General features: G+C 40.5%; 1 protein-coding gene across 9 annotated transcripts in view; it reads right to left on the bottom strand.

Annotated features, from left to right (window-relative positions):
• Positions 1–17,803, bottom strand: part of ARHGAP10 (Rho GTPase activating protein 10) — a 375,184-nt gene that overhangs the window by 36,648 nt on the left and 320,733 nt on the right. The window lies entirely within an intron of this gene.

The raw sequence follows: 17,803 nt of genomic DNA on the forward strand, positions 1-17,803 counted from the left end.
TGGGGTGTCCTTAGACCAATACACCTACAATACACCAGGCATGATTCGGGGGTAGAACCAGGCTTTCCGTTGTGGAATTAGGGGTTGGGAGACACCACACTAAATGAAGGTCAAAAATCTGTGATGAAGTGCCCTGCTTGCCTATGAAATGGGTTTAGTAAGCTTGTGTGCTCCCCTCCCCAGAATGAGAGTTATGTACGGGAATAATCGCTGTTCTGAACCAAAACACCTGGTTCAACTCGGTGAACCCGATAAAGGCAAAGCCAGAAGTGGAATAGAAAGAAAGAAAGGAGAAGAGAAGGAAACTCCAAACCATCCTAAGCACAGGCACACACACAGCCCTCCTGAGCAAGGGACTTGCACCTACAATGTCTAAGAACACAAGGAAAACCAGGAGAGCAAACTCAACAAAAATTCAGCATTTAGAGATCTGTAACACAAAAGAGAAGTGAAACTGCCAACATCCAGACCCCAGAAAAAGAACTACACTGAGCAGACATATTTAAAGAGATAATGACCAATTCCTCAAAATGAAAGAGTCTCAAAGACCTCGAAAGACTTCAATCTATTTAATAAAGGACTCAGAGTACCAAACAGGGAAATAAAGAAAATGGTGCTCATAAGATATGTTATTGAGGAATCTGAGAATATCAAATATGGAGAAGAAAATAAAAAGCATCCTGACTGACAGGGAAGATATTTTTTAAAAAGACCCAGAATGACATCAGAGTTCTCAACAGTAAAACTGAATGCACAGCAATATGTTTTAAGTACTGAAGGAGAATTTTGAGCATACAACTGTATACTCAAACTGCCATTCAAATGTAAAGTCATAATAAACATATGAGACATACAAACACCCAAACTTTGGCACATAAAAAACTACAGCGATAACACTCTTAAAAGACAATTTTCAAATATTTAAACAAATGAAGCACTATGAGATTTTCAATGTCTACTGTTGTTCTCTGAAAACTTTAAGATAAAAGAAAAAAGGAAAAAATAACCAAATTGATCCAGAACCTAGAGTCAAATCAGCATGATGGGGGTGGGCAGCACAGAAAGGAAATGTAGAGTTCGTTAGTTATTTATCTTATTAGAGATGGAGAAAGAAACATGGTTGAGTTTAAGAAAAGTGAAAGTTGCTCAGTCACGTCCAACTCTTTGAGACCATGGACTGTAGTCTGCCAGGTTCCTCTATCCGTGGAATTCTCCAGGCAAGAATACAGGAGTGCATAGACATTCCCTTCTGAAGGGGATCTCCCAACCCAGGGATTGAATCAGGGTCTCCTGCATTGCGGGCAGATTCTTTACCACCTTAGCCATCAAGTTTAAGAAGCCAATAGATAAATGAGATCACAAATCTCAAAGCTACCTTAAAAACAAAGACAGAATATACATTAGTGGAAAGAGCAGAAGAACACTTGCTTTAGTAGAGAGAAAAGAGGAAAGGAAAAAAATTAAAAAGCAAAAGGTATCAAAAATAATTAAGTAAAAACTGTAAAATCACAGAAACCCTAACATAATGGTAACTGCAGTATATTATATATAAATGGATTAAACTCACAAATTAAAAGGCAGTGATTCTCCAATGTATTTTTTAAATCCAATAATGTGTTGACTACAAGACACTTAAAGCAAAAAGACAAAGGTTGAAAATTAAAAAATAAAGCTATCCTGGGCAAATATAAATCAAAATAAAGTTAATGACCTTAGTAAACACAAAGAGGGTCATTTTACATTGATAAAGGGATAAGATTATGGAACAAGAAGATAAATACCTAACAATATGCCTCAAGCAACATATAGAACTGTACAGAAAAGATAAAAAATCAACTACTGCAATTGGAGATTTTAACATACTCTTCTCAGGCAGTGCTATCAGACAGGACAAAAAGAGAGAGAAATTAAGGTATCTGTAATCAATAATGCTAAGCATTCTGTTTTATACACACATACTTTGAAAGAAACAGAAGATAAATATTTTATAAGAATAAACTGTTTTTGAAGGAAATATTTCGAAGGATGAAATTATACATACTCTCTTCTCATGCCAAAATTGTAAAATATTTAGAACTTAATAAAAGGATAGATTTTTATGATTTCAATATGCTGTTAAACTAAATATGGTTAAAAAGAGAATCATAATCGAAATTTAAAAAGATTTAGAACTCAATGATAAAGATATTTCATATCAAAATTTGTGAAACACAGCACAATAACACCAAGAAGAAGAATTTTAGAACTCTAAAATATTTATTAGGAAAAAAAGAAGATTCAGAACATTTTCTATGCCATATTTAAATAGGCAATTTTCCTAAATAGTGATAGTGAAAGGGTCATCATGATTGAATACTGAAGTTAAATTCAATCACAGTAAACCCTAAAAACTAGAATTTATTAAAATCTATTTGATGTATTTTATATTTTAGTGTACTTACTCAGCAAGGATTACCTGTATACTATAATTAATATACACATGCTATTCCTTAAAGTAAAAAACTAATATTCTTAACTGCTATTTTTATTATTGATTGGTACGTAGGACTTCCTTAGGGGGAAGAAATCTCTAAAATCACAATGGAAATTGACTAGAAAATATAATCAGACATATAAAAATTCACTACCTAAGTATAGAGAAATAAATCTCAAGGCTAAAATAACCTGTTTTACTTTTGAGTGTGCACGTGTGAGTGTGCATGCTCAGTCAATTCTGACTCTCTGCGACCCCACAGACTGTATTCCCGACAGGCTCCTCTGTCGAGTGGCTTCTACCAAAACCAGGTGTACTCCTTCCCCAGCAGGGGGTGGAAAGCTGATGTGGTAACAGACACCTCAAATCCCTCTCCCCTTGTGCGTGCATTCATTCTCCTGTCATTCTGCATTCTCTATCTTTTAAACAGGGCTTCCCAATAATAACCAATAATGTCTTGCTTAGCGTGTCAGCATCTTCTTTGTCCATTTGGTATGTGTGTTCTCATGATGCTGCTCCCAAGGAAGACTCAGGTGCCAAACATTTGGGCTTTATGTCTGAAGCTGAAGAGCACGCAGCATCTGCAACTTCAGAGGAGACTGAGAAAGGCTATCCCCAAGAAAAGACATGTCTGGGTACGAGTCACAGAAGCAGACAAACAGTTGTAATGAAGCTAAATGCAAAGAGGCTGAAACTGGGAGGGGATGATGAAATGCTGCAGGAGGAGAGTTTTGTTTGTTTTGCTAACTTATATAAGCCTGTTTAAAACACGACCTTTGAACTAAGCAGAAAATAGTCATGCTGCCCCAGTTTCCATCATGTGGTAGATACTATAACATCAATAAAATGTCCTTCGAGCCACAGTGGTCGTTCCTCCTAAGGTCATGCGGGACATGCAGTGTACTAAAAAGGAGAGGGGTGCCTGGTATCAGGAACAGTACTCCCAAACTCATTTCACAGATACTCTGACTAAATAATTCTTACTCAGCTAAAATGAAGTCTGAGTTGCCGTATTTCATCATGTCAAAAACTAGTTTCTAAAACTGCACTGACTAGTGTAAAGCAGAATAAACCAAACCCTCCCCTTTACCCAATATGCAGTGGACTTGACCTTGTAAACAAAACCTGCTGATGGGAAGTCGCTTCAGTCGTGTCCGACTCTGTGCGATCCCATAGACGGCAGCCCGCCAGGCTCAGCCATCCCTGGGATTCTCCAGGCAAGAACACCGGAGTGGGTTGCCATTTCCTCCTCCAATGCACGAAAGTGAAAGGTGAAAGTGAAGTCGCTCAGTCGTGTCTGACTCTTAGCGACCCCATGAACTGCAGCCTACCAGGCTCCCCCGTCCCTGGGATTCTCCAGGCAAGAACACCAGAGTGGGCTGCCATTTCCTTCTCCAATGCATGAAAGTGAAGTCACTCAGTCGTGTCCAACTCTTAGTGACCCCATGGACTACAGCCTACCAGGCTCTTCCGTCCATGGGATTTTCCAGGCAAGAGTACTGAAGTGGGTTGCCATTGCCTTCTCCAGTAAACAAAAGCTAATGCTGAACAAATATGGAAGTGACCTCCATACATAAAGCTAAACCTGTCTAGGAGCCAGTATGAAGCTTCAGCTATATGCGACTGGTGGCACAGTGGATGGGAGTCCGCCTGCCAATGCAGGGGCTACAGGTTTGAGCCCTGGTCTGGGAGGTTTCCACGTGCTGTGGAACAGCCAATCCTGAGCACCACAGACACAACTACGGAGCCCACGAGCCACAACTATTGAACCCATGTGCCTCTACATGACGTCCATGCACCTAGAGCCTGCGCTCTGCAACAAGAGGAGCCACTGCAAGGACAAGCCTAGGCGCTGCCACAAGGAGCAGCCCCTGCTCGCTGCAACCACAGAAAGCCCATGCAGAGCGGTGAAGACCCAGCACTATCAAAGAAAAAAAAATGCCCCCATCAACCTTCATAAGGCCAATATAACAGATGGGATGTGGGATGTGGACTGACAATGGGCTTTTAAGGCCGACAGACATCAAAGGATTCAGCCACAATTCGTTCTTTAATGACTCTGTGCACAGGGAGAGCAGCATGCACCGAGCAGTGCTAGTCCCTGACATGCAGCTGTGAATGTGTGTTAGTTGCTCAGTCGTGTCCAACTCTTTGGGACCTCATGGACTGTAGCCTGCCAGGCTCCTCTGTCCATGGAGTTCTCCAGGCAAGAATACTGGAGTGGGCTGCCATTTCCTTCTCCAGCAGATCTTCCTGACCCAGGGATCGAACCTGGGTCTTCCACATTGCAGGCAGAACCTTTACCGTCTGAGCCACCACAGAAGCCCTGAAATGTGATTAATAAAAGTCAAAGTATACTACTTAACTCATGAGGAATGAGACCTCATAGAACTATCATGCTGGATCAGAATACTCATCCACCTAGGACAGCACTCCACTTTTAACAAGGACACTCAAGAACACTTGAGTCATTCACGGCTTACTCTTCCCACCTAAGTCTTAAAAGTACAGCATAATGTCTCCTTGCTTTCAAATTACTGGGTGAGACTGCTGTAAACAATGGAACATTCAAGGGTTCCAACTCTGAGTAAAGGAGCATGACTTCCACAACAGTAGCTGGAGCACAACTCCTGCGCCAAAGGGAGGATTACAGTTTTGTCCAGCATTTTGGTTTTGCATCTGGTCCTTAGCGCTAGCATCACCGTAACAACTAACATGCAGATAAAAGGGTGACCAGATAGTCAAATTTACTGTGAGACTGAGGGAAATGGGAAAAGCCTACACATACTCCAGTAACATAGAACAGCCTGTCTTACCTAACTGGACTATCTAGGCCTGGTTTTATCAAGTGGTCCACTCTTTGGTGGTAAGAAAAAGTAAACAGGCTTGTTTCTTCATAACCACTTTTTAAACACTCACCCAGAGCCTCATGGAGTCCTATGAGCTTCTAGAACTAAAAGCTGCAGCATACACACGGATGACCAGTGTACAGCAGAGGAGTCTGTGAGCAGCATGGCTGAGAAGTGACAGCATCAGGTCCCAGACTCCATTAACACCTAAGAGCCAAAGGAAACCCAGCACTGCCTTCACATCTCTGCATATGCTGGTCCATCTCAACTAAAATGGCCAAGGAATTAAGAGAACTTGCCTTATGAGACACTGCCAATAGCAGCATTAAACAGGTAAGATCAACAGAGAGAAAGAGACGTCCAAGGCAAGACAAAAATTAAAGCTGATGTAGTTTTCAGGCCAGGTATTCTTATCCTTCTCAAAACACAGGCCAAAAGAGTTACATCTTAAACATCAGCTTTAATTAACTGAAAAAGTGTACACACGCATGCACACAACTCCATGTGTCCTTGCCCATACGTGCAATTTCTGTCTTAAACCAATTAGAATAATAAAGACAGGTTAGGAAACTCAAAGTTTGAATTTAAAATTAAACTTTTGTAATCGCTAATATGATGGGGTACGTTTCTTTAAAAAGAGCAAATCCCACCCTCCCATGCAAAGGGAATTCTCCTTTGCTATCCACAGATCAGTAGGTAGTAAACGACTACTATGAGAAAACAAGTCTGGATTCTCTGATTAGAAAATCTATCCTAAGTCTTCCATTAGGGAAACAGAGGGGAGGGGACTATAAGAAATTAACCCAGCCAACCGTCCATTAAGGAAAGCACACTAATTTACTTCTCAGCAGTGAAAGGTGCACTGAGAGACCAGTTCTAACTGTCAAGTGGAAAGAAAGGTTCCTAAAGTCCCAGTGACCTTAATTCTTGACTCTGCTGCAAGTCAATGCAATGTCATGCTGGGTGGGGGGCAAGATGTCTCAGTTCCTCTCATTTCATTGGGCCTCATGGAACAAAACAAACCACAATGGGGACCATGATGAAGTTAATAACATGCAAATTAATGACACTCAGGGTCTAGCTAAGAAAAATCCACTTTGGCAATATACTTTATCTGAAATAGTGTCTCAAAAAGCGAAATGTGACTCTAATGGAATAGCCTCCCACCCTCAGTCCCCAAAGTCAAAAAAACAGAAGTACACTCAGAGACGCATCCTCCCCACCAACACACAAAGCAAATCAGAATAAAAGTAAACTCCTGTCACATTAAGGCACAAAAAGATGTAATGAAATTTCCATACAATTATAAAGCAGATTTTATTTTCTACTGCCTGAAGATGTTAAAAATGGAACATAATGCTTGCCTGAAAAGCTACCGAATGGCTGAGATATGCCAAAAGTGTAAGCTGGGAAAAGCTGATGAGAGAATCAGCTGTGTTCTAATCACATGACATAAAACACAGACCCAATTATAATGTTAGAGCAGCAGCTAATAGGCATTAGGTTACCACTCCAGGAACCACCTCTGCTACTTACAAAGGTCAATGGAAGTCTGCAGCAATTCAATTACAAAGTGAGTAAGACCAGTTCGGTTGCAATGTCAACAGAAGTCAAAGCAAATTGCTTTACTCTGTAAAGCAGAGAGCGTTTTTATATCATAATCACAGTCCTCAGGCATTATTTACAGATTGAGATTTCTGCCTATATAAACAAACAAAAAATATGACCGCCATCTACTATTGTCCTTAGGAACCAAAAAGTAATCAGATACTGAATCAAGCTGTCTTCCATAAACTTCTGAGAAGCCTGACGTTTTGACAGCTCAGGAAATTTAGAGCACTGTGCTCGGAACACCTTCCAGTCCAGCTGAGAAAGGAGGGTTGTTGGATTCCTAGCTATTTACCTGTTCTCCTCCCCTCCATTCTTCTCCCCTGAACAATATAAATTATCTTTTGCCAGATGAAGACCTTAAGTAGCAACCTATAAGTCTCCTTACTAAGCTGGACAAAAATAACCAAAAACAAATGACTAAGTTATATTTTCTTGGAAAGTGACATAGAAAGTACAAATAGTTCCTCTATTTGTCCTCAGGAAAATGTAAGCTAAAATTCTTGTTGCGGCTGCTGCTAAGTCACTTCAGTCGTGTCTGACTCTGTGCGACTCCATAGATGGCAGCCCACCAGTCTCCCCCGTCCCTGGAACACTGGAGAGGGTTGCCATTTCCTTCTCCAATGCATGAAAGTGAAAAGTGAAAGAGAAGCTGCTCAGTCGTGTCCAACTCTTAGCGACCCCAGGGACTGCAGCCCACCAGGCTCCTCCGTCCATGGGATTTTCCAGGCAAGAGTGAGTATGCACTAAATGTTGGGTGCTTACAGCCATTAACTCATTTCTTCTTGGCAAAAGCCATGTGAAAGTTTACTAACCCAAACTCATGAGGCCTGGAGGGGAATTTGCCTAGGTCATAAAAGACAAGAAGAGGAGGACAGGGACTGAAATCCAGGTTAGGTTACACCCAAACTTAACCACAAATAATACTGCCATTCAATAAAACTCATTGCTGTCTTAAGTATTTCCACAAATATGTTGCACTCAGTCACTGTGTCCAGCTCTTCTGTGACCCCATGGACTGTAGCCTGCCAGGCTCCTGCCAGGCTCCTCTATGCATAGGATTTCCCAGGCAAGAACACTGGAATGGGTTGCCATTTCCTTCTCCAGGGATTTCCAGTAATACTGATCCCCAAAATGCCAGGGCAAGGAGATGGTGAGAGCAGCCCAGGGGGGAGAGGAAAGATGCATTAAACCCAACATGAAAACACCAAGCAGGGAGGGCTCCCGATTCTCAATGTGCGGCCATGGAAGTTTCTCCAGGTCAACTCAGGCTGGTGGGACTCCATATATTTCTCCTTGGGCTTTGCTTCATGTTTTCTACTTCAAAATCTTCAACTTACACCCAAGACACCAAATAGTAAGTACAGCTTACATCAATTAGGCTGAAACTATTATAACTTAAGTACACATACCTGTATGCATGTTTTATGTGTATGTGCATTTATGTATGTATGTAATGACAAGGAAAAAGAGAGAGGTACGTTTAAAGACGAAAATCAGACTCTCACTTTCTAAGGATAAAAAGCTGACTAATTTCATAGCTGACTAATACTCTTCCAGATTTATTTCTATGCTCATACACTTATTCACTTAGTTTTCCTTTTAGAAGGGAGGTGATTCTGAAATTCTGTTTTAGAACTTACTTTAGCCACTCAAAAGCACACTATGTATATTATTTCTGTGGACACATTTGTGTGTGTGCATGATCCTTGGAAGGTGAGAAGCCAGTGTGTGGTTAGTACGGGACCTACATTGCTTGTGTTTGGCTGTAGAACACAAGGCTTCTAGGAGCACACCACACAAGAGAACACAAGGAATGATATGCAGCAATACAAAAGGAGAGAGTTCTCTTTATACGGGCATGAAAAGCAACACCAGATATACTGTAGTTCTTTTTTTTAATAAAGGACGCAACTATATGCTTTTATATATATATATATATATATATATATATATATATATGAAAGATTCTAGAAGAAAAAAATAAACTATAGGTTGAACCATGTCAATCGGCTGCTGTTCAATCATTTTTGACACAGACAAACAGCAGGGCAGTTTCACACGGAGCGACCCTACTCATAACAGTGGCCAGCAATCCAATTTGGAATTTCAACTTTGAAAGGACTTAGAGGTTACAGCGTCTGCCTGCAATGCGGGAGACCTGGGTTCCATCCCTGGGTCGGGAAGATCCCCTGGAGAAGGAAATGGCAACCCACTGCAGTACTCTTGCCTGGAGAATCCCATGGATGGAGGAGCCTGGTGGGCTACAGTCCACGGGGTCACAAAGAGTTGGACACAACTGAGCGACTTCACTTTCACGAAACTATAGGCTGAAATGACATGAAATTAATGTTGCTTTACTATTTTGAAGCACTAAATGAAAAAAAAATTGAAATTGCTGATATTAGATAACTTCAGAACTGAGAGATGGCACTAGGCATGGCTCAACCTGTTAATGGCAGTGGTTATAGATCTGGTTTGCAGGTGCACCTGGGGAGCAGGGACTGAAATAATGGAATTGAATGGAGACTTTTCACTTTATTACAACTAACATAAGACCAGACACTTGTTCCCTGAGGTAAATGGGTACAAACATCATGATAAAACACATATAATACTGAAATAAAATTACTATTTTCCCTCCTCCTCGCCCATAAAAATTAGCATCCCTCTTTTCCTTGGGGGTCCATTTTTGTAATAGTGTATTGTATCCTGGATTTAAAACCATCCTCACCTCAGTTCAGTTCAGTCCCTCAGTCGTGTCCAACTCTTTGCGACCCCACGAACTGCAGCACGCCAGGCCTCCCTGTCCATCACCAATTCCCGGAGTTCACCCAAACCCATGTTCCTCGAGTCGGTGATGCCATCCAACCATCTCATCCTCTGTCATCCCCTTCTCCTCCTGCCCTCAATCTTTCCCAGCATCAGGGTCTTTTCAAATGAGTCAGCTCTTTGCCATCAGGTGGCCAAAGTAATGGAGTTTCAGCTTCACAATATCAGTCTTCCCAATGAACACCCAGGACTCATCTCCTTTAGGATGGGCTGGTTGGATCTCCTTGCAGTCCAAGGGACTCTCAAGAGTCTTCTCCAACACCACAATTCAAAAGCATCAATTCTTCGGCGCTCAGCCTTCTTCACAGTCCAACTCTCACATCCATACATGACCACAGGAAAAACCATAGCCTTGACTAGACGAACCTTTGTTGGCAAAGTAATGTCTCTGCTTTTGAATACGCTATCTAGGTTGGTCACAACTTTCCTTCCAAGGAGTAAGCATCTTTTAATTTCATGGCTGCAATCACCATCTGCAGTGATTTTGGAGCCCAGAAAAATAAAGTCTAAACACTGTTTCCCCATCTATTTGCCATGAAGTGGTGGCACCAGATGCCATGATCTTAGTTTTCTGAATGTTGAGCTTTAAGGCAACTTTTTCACTCTCCACTTTCACTTGCATCAAGAGGCTCTTTAGTTCTTCTTCACTTTCTGCCATAAGGGTGGTGTCATCTGCATATCTGAGGTGATTGATATTTCTCCCAGCAATCTTGATTCCAGCTTGTGCTTCCTCCAGTCCAGCGTTTCTCATGATGTACTCTGCATATAAGTTAAATAAGCAGGGTAACAATATACAGCCTTGACGTACTCCTTTTCCTATTTGGAACCAGTCCATTGTTCCATGTCCAGTTCTAACTGTTGCTTCCTGACCTATAGACAGGTTTCTCACAAGGCAGGTCAAGTGGTCTGGTATTCCCATCTCTTTCAGAATTTTCCACAGTTTATGGTGATCTGCACAGTCAAAGGCTTTGGCATAGTCAATAAAGCAGAAATAGATGTTTTTCTGGCCCTTTCTTCTCCATCTCTTTCAATCATCACTCTGATTTCTTTATAACTTTGTTTCTAATGAAAAAACTAAGAATTGTTCTTAAAATTAAAAAAGTAAACCAACATAGTGCTTGAAAGGCACACGATAGCTCAGAAAAGATTGGTCGTGGAAAACTCCAGAGAAGAGAAGACCCCGTGTGGAGGCCCTTGGGTTTGTACTTGAGCAGAGTGGTAAGGAGCCCAGACTGTGGGATCTGACTGGTCAATCTTGGGTTTGTCCCTCACCAGCTGGGAGACTGAAGTAAGCTACTGAACCTTCTCTGAGTCTCAGTTTCCTCAATTATAAAATACCAATAATAGTACCACCTAAAGGATTGTTATAAGGATTACATAAGTTTAACAAATATTGCTAACAACAGTAGCTGGCATGTAATACGCTATTTGTACCTCTGCAGTAGTGTTACCTTCTCAATTGTATATTCTATTCTCACAGAAAGCATTAAAAATGTTAAGAGTCCACCTTTGAAATGATTAAGATAATAACCAGAGAATTACAGAGTCACTATTTCTGTGTTGACCCAAAGAGAAAAATAAAACCATGACCATCATCACATTTCAAGCTCAAAAACTCATGCTGCTGAGTTCAGAGAACAAATATTAGTACCCGCAAAATATCAGACGTATAATTCACTGTAATAGGCTTGAAGATTTTTTCCCCCCTATCCAAGGGTGACACTGGACTTCTAAATACTGGCTCAGAAGACACACAGGAATGCCATGGGAAGTGGAATGAGCATTTAGGAGGAGCCAGGCTGCTAAGCTGCGACCCCAGGTTCATAAGAAGATACAAGACAACTGGTTACAGGAGTAGTCTCCACAGTTGACTCAACCCCAAGTCATTTTTTTTCTTCAATAGCTGGGAAGGATTTAGTAAGTACAAATTAACTGGCCACAGGTTTGTTTGGTTTTAGTAATTGTATATGGCACTCTCTACTCCGGGTAAAATTTTTCTTTTGCTCCTCTGCACACCTTGGGGGTCTTAGTTCCCTGACCACCAACTGAACCTGGAACCCAGCAGTCAAAGTGCAGAGGTTACACTAGACCATCAGGGAAGTCCTGGGTACCTGGTAATTTTTATCATGGTCCATAGGAGTTTTCTGAGCAATCAGAGTCACTTGGACTCGGCCACATTGAGATAATACCTTTCCCTTCAAGATTTCTCTTCATCTTCCTGGCTACCAAAGGAAATGTTTCAAATCAGTCACTCCTGACAGCCTTAAAAAATCTACTTCATTCAGGATAAACAATACTTTGGTTGGTTTGAAAAGATGTTTCTTAGACAGCCCAGCTACCTCCTACGCTGTAAGCGTTTCAAAGGGGGCTATAAAGAGAGTGACAGCTGCTTGAATTCAGAACTAGAAATTAAAATAAAAGCTATTAGAAGTGAAGAAAAAAACCCACACCACAGGGAGACAAGCTTGAAAGACTTCTTCTCTCTTCTATAAATTCAAGTTACCTGCCATGAACTTATTTTCACCACAGAAGCAGCTATGTATTTTTTTAAGGCATTAAATAAGCCTCTTTCCCCCCTCCAGAGAAAGGGGGAAATGTTCATCCCACACAGAAGCACAGTTAAGATTATAGAGGAAGTCATATAAGAAGCTGCCTCGTGCTTTGCGGCTAATACGCCGGGGGCTGAGCTTCAGGGAGGCATCTGGGGAGACGCCCATGCAGAGGAGGCCGCTGCATGATTTATGGGCAGGCCACAATTCAGTCACAGCCCTGACATTCCGGCTGCCTTTTCCAACCCACTGATCTAATCACTGTAATAGTGAGACATAATCTGTCTACATAGGCTGTCACTGAGCCAAGCACAGGCTTAGATTTAACTTCACAATGCAGTAATTCCATGCTACGGAACCATGACTTTGCTCTGAGAAGGTGACAAGAGGTCTTGACCCTCGGAAGTTATTATCCAGGGTCCACCCATGAAGGGTCATGCAAAAAATAAAAATGGTAAGAATCAAGAGAAGATGACCAAGCCTAAGACAAAGACCTACCTGGGACCGGTTACTTGGGTTGGTTATCCTTCTATGCAAACTGAACAGATATGTCTACAAGGAAATGCCAATAGCTCTGAAAATCCACATCAACCAAGGTTTTACACCAGTTCTTCTCTCACATAAAGGCCCTGGTATAATTTGAGAGAGGATGGGGTAGTAACAATTTACTTACAAAAGCATGCTTTCATGAAGGTTTTTTTTTTTTTTTTAAATATCAGAGTATAGTTGATTAAGCCCATATAGATGGGCTTCCCTGGTGGTGCAGGGGTAATGAATCTGCCTGTTAATGCAGGAGATGCAAGAGGCTCAGGTTCAATCCTGGGTTGGGAAGATGGCCTGGAGAAGGAAATGGCAACCCGCTCCACTAATCTTGCCTGGGGAAGTCCACGGACAGAGGAGCCTGGAGGGCTACAGTCCACAGGGTCACAAAGAGGCACACACGACTGAGCACACACATGGTTGATTAACAATGCCGTGTTAGTTTCAACTGTACAGCAAAGTGGTTCGGTTGTACATAACAGGTATCTGTTCTTTTTCAAATCCTTTTTCCATTTAAGTTATTACCGAGTACTGAGTAGACTCCCCTGTGCGATACAGTAGGTCCTTGTTGATTATTTTAACTCTAGCAGTTGTACACGTCAATCCCAAACTCCTCATTTATTCCTCTGAAGATACTCTGTTGGGCCTGAGATTGGGGAGTGCATAGCTGCTATGACTGATAGCCTTCCGTCCTTGACTTCTACTGAAATAACCATCTTTGAGTGTGGTGGGTGCTGCCTGTCCTTTACAAAAGCCTATGAACGAATGGATATGTCTGTGAGGCAAAGTAGGAGAAAACTGAGTTCTATAATACACTGTTCATAATTTATGACACTATACTTTCTCTAGGAAGACAACATTTTAGTCATTATGTAATATCTCTCTATCCACTGGTTTTTATATACACTACTTATACCAAACCTATTTTCTAAAGCAGTTATACATAACAATATGTACTGATGACACTAACAAAATGAGATGATTTCTTCCTTTTGATGAGAAGATGGTCCAAATATTTTTATTTAAAAAAAGCCTCCGGACCAGACTAAAATATAAACACAAGGAACAGATTTACCTACGAGCCTAAAATGCTGTTGATGACGTCTGTTTTAATGACCTGCCTTCATCTTCCACATCTGATCAGCGCAGAAGTCGCAAACCTGCTTTAACATCTCTACCAGACAACTATTTATTTTCAATTCCTACTGCTGACTCAAGCCCAAGCAACCTAAGCTTAAATTATCAACCCTGCCTTTTTCAAAAGCCTTCTTGATTCCTACTGACAGATGTGTTCTAATCTGATTTTAGAGACCAACGTGTATCAGGAGAGGTTCCCTCCTTTAAGAAAGGAGAGAAATGGTCCCGATTCATTGTTAATCCATCTCCACTTCAACAGTTGTGTTTTCACATTTTTGCTTACAACGCTCTGCATTGTCATCATGTTCTCTACCACAGTGTAGGACTATAATACATGTTCAACAAAATGTGCTGCAGTTAGCACATTGGGGATCCAAGTGGGAAAGTGCCAACCTAACGATACCCAAGCAAGAACTACTCTAAAATAATATCAAATCTTGCCAATTGGCTTGCAAGATGATTTTGTTTTCAACTCATTATAAGTCATATTTTTTATGTTGTCTAAACAAACAAACTGCTATATCATGTACAAAAGAAGATAGGCATAGAATACCTAATTACCCAAGAAGATACAAATAAAAACTAGTCCTGTGAATGTCTAGTTCTGTTTAAAATTAGAGCTAGCATACAGGAAGAATTGGAGAGCTTAGTCAAAATTCAGATGATAATCTTCTCACTCACTCCCAACCTGCTTTTAAAATGTTTCTTCTGCCTTGAATAGAAAATAGCAAAGAATATACTTCATATAGCCTCATGAACTTTCCTTAAACATGGGGACATTAAAACAATAAAAGTCTCTCTTTATATGAAAGGGTACTAAGGTTGAGGGGCCAGCCCCATCCACCAGACACCGCAGCAGGAGCCACAGTCCCACCGTAGGAGAGCACGTGCTGCCCACACCGTGAATATTCCCTGAGTACCTAGCCCTGGTGGGCCAGTCAGGAAAACACTTCTGGGCCCCACAGGGAATCTCCTAAGTGAGGCCATTCCGTCAATTCAGGGAGAGAGAGCTGATTTACCTAATACATGTCAACTACAAATTGACACATGCCATCCAACTCTACAAGGATTAAATCATGAGCTGCTGCAGTTGCTGATTTTCAGTACCCCCTGGAAGGAATTCATCATGTGGAGAGCAGAAACGAGGCACTCTGTGCTCTGGGAAACTGACAGGACAGGTGTTTAGAGAGCTAGATATTCTCAGGAGCTGATTTTATGCACACAATTCTTATATCTACTCACACCTAGGAAAGCATTAAAATCCTTCATGGTGACAATGGCTCCTTGTGACTAGTAGAAATCTTCTGAAAAGAAGAATATGTGCTTGATTGCATGTACTCCCCCTTTACTGAAATCACATATATACGGACCTCCCCCCCCCCCGCCCCAACACCGCTGCCACCATCCCCCTGACCTCTTTGGAGCAGTTTCTCAGAACTAGCTGAAATTTTGTCTCCCAGGCTATAGTCCTCATTTTGCCCCAGATAAAACTCACAACTTTCACATTGTGCATTTTTTTAAAGTCAGTAATAGAAACAAACACAAAATGAGACAAAATGAAGAGACAATGCAATATGGTCCAACTAAAGAAAAAGACAAAGCCTCAGAAAAAGAACAAAAGAAAGCAAAGACAAGCAATTTACCTGTCAAGAGTTCAAAGTAATAGTCAAGAAGGTACTCACTGAACTTGGGAGAAGAACAGATGAATACAATGAGAACTTCAACAAAGAGACATTAAAATAAGAAAGTACCAAACATAAGTTATCAATGAACTGAAAAATACACTACAGGGACTCAACAGGAGATTAAATGAGGCAAGAGAATGAATCGGCAAGCTGGAAGAGAAAACAATGGGACTCACCCAGACAGAGCCGCAAAAAGGAAAAAAAAAGAAGAATTTAAGTGAAGATAAGCTAAGGGACCTTTGGGACAACATCAAGCAGAATATATTCATATACAGGGGTGCCAGAAGGAGAAGAGGGAGAGAAAGGGACAGAAAAGTTACTTGAAGAAATAGTGGTTGCAAAACCTCCCTAATCTGTGGAAGGAAACAGACTTTCCAAGGGTCCAGGAAGCCCAAGAGTTCCAAACAAGATGAAACCAAAAAGACACACACCAAGACACACAGTTAAAATGGTAAAAGCTAAGGATAAAGAGAATTATAAAAGCAGCAAGAGAAAAACAATTTGTTGTATACAAGCAAAGCCCCATAAGGCTATTGGCAACTTCTTCAGCAGAAACTTCAGCCAGAAGGGAATGATACAACGTATTCAAAGTGCTGAAAGAAAAAAGCTTCCAACCAAGAATTCTGTACTCACAAAGTTATCATTCAGAACTGAAGTAGAGATTAAGAGTTTCCCAGATAAGTTAAAGCTAAAGGAGTTTATCACCACTAAATCAGCCCTCTAAGAAATGTTAAAACAAATTTTTCAAGCTGAAAAGAAATGGCACTAATGATGAGATAACATATAAAAGTAAAATGATCACTGGAAAAGGTGAACATATAATAATGAATCAACCACTTAAAACACAACTATGAAGGTTAAAAGACAAAAAGTAGTAAAATTAACTAAAATTAAAATAATTAGTTAAAAGATGCACAAAATAAAAAGATGTAAAATGGGTCATCAAAAGTATAAAACGTGGGGACTTCCCTGGTCCAGTGGTTAAGATTCTGTGTCCCAATGCAGGGAATATGGGTTCGATCCCTGGCTAGGGCATTAGGATCCCACATGATGTACAGTGTGGCCAAAAATAAATAAATTAATTAAAAGTTACTAAAATAACTTTTTTTCAAAGGTATAAAATGTGATGGGGGAGTAAAAAGATAAATTTGGACACATTCCAAAGCTTTAAGCAGCTATCAACTTAAAATAGGCTGTGGCTATCAACATAAAATGGGCTACTATGAAAATGTTATATTTGAATCTCATTGAAACCGTGAGAAAAAGCTTACAGTGAACACACAGAAGAAAATCATGAAGAAATGTCAATATCCCCCCCACACACACACAAAACCACCAAGACAAAAGAAGCTATTAATAGAGAAAAGGAACAGAGAAGAACTACAATAACAGCCAGAAAACAATTAACATAAAGGCAATAAGTACATTCCTATCAATAATTGCTTTAAATGTAAAAAGACTAAATTTTACAATCAAGAGAGAGAAGGGCTGAATGGAGACAGACTTCAGAAGACAGGGCACATATAAACTCAAAGTGAAGGGATATAAAAAAGACATTTCATATGAATGGAAATAAAAGGAAGCTGGAGGAAACTCTACTCATATCAGACAAAATGTTCTTTAAAACAAAGACTGTAATAAAAGACAAAGAAGGGCATTATATAATGACAAAGGTGTTAATACAGCAAGAAGAGATAAGATTTATAAATGTATAAGCACCCAGTAGAGGAGCACAAGATATACAAAAGCAAGTATTAATGGGCATACAAAGAGATTAATTAAAGGCAATACAACTATAGTGGGGGACTTTAACACCTCACTTACATCAGTAGGTAGATCATCCAGACAGAAAATCAATAAGGAAACGTTGAATTTAAACAATGCATTAGATCAGATGGACTTAATACAAATATAGAACATTCCATCCAAAAGCAGAATATACAGTCTTTTAAAGTGCACGTGGAACATTCTCCAAGACAGGTTACATGTTATTTCACTAGTTTCAAGGCTGAAATTATACATCAAGCATTTACTCCAACCACAGGGACATGAAACTAGAAATCAATAACAAGAAAAAAAAAAAAAAAAAGTAAAATCCACAAAATCATGACAGTAAGTAGGCTACTGAGG

The sequence above is a fragment of the Bos indicus genome, chromosome 17, assembly GCF_029378745.1.
Source record: "Bos indicus isolate NIAB-ARS_2022 breed Sahiwal x Tharparkar chromosome 17, NIAB-ARS_B.indTharparkar_mat_pri_1.0, whole genome shotgun sequence".
NCBI classification, from domain to species: Eukaryota; Metazoa; Chordata; class Mammalia; order Artiodactyla; family Bovidae; genus Bos; species Bos indicus.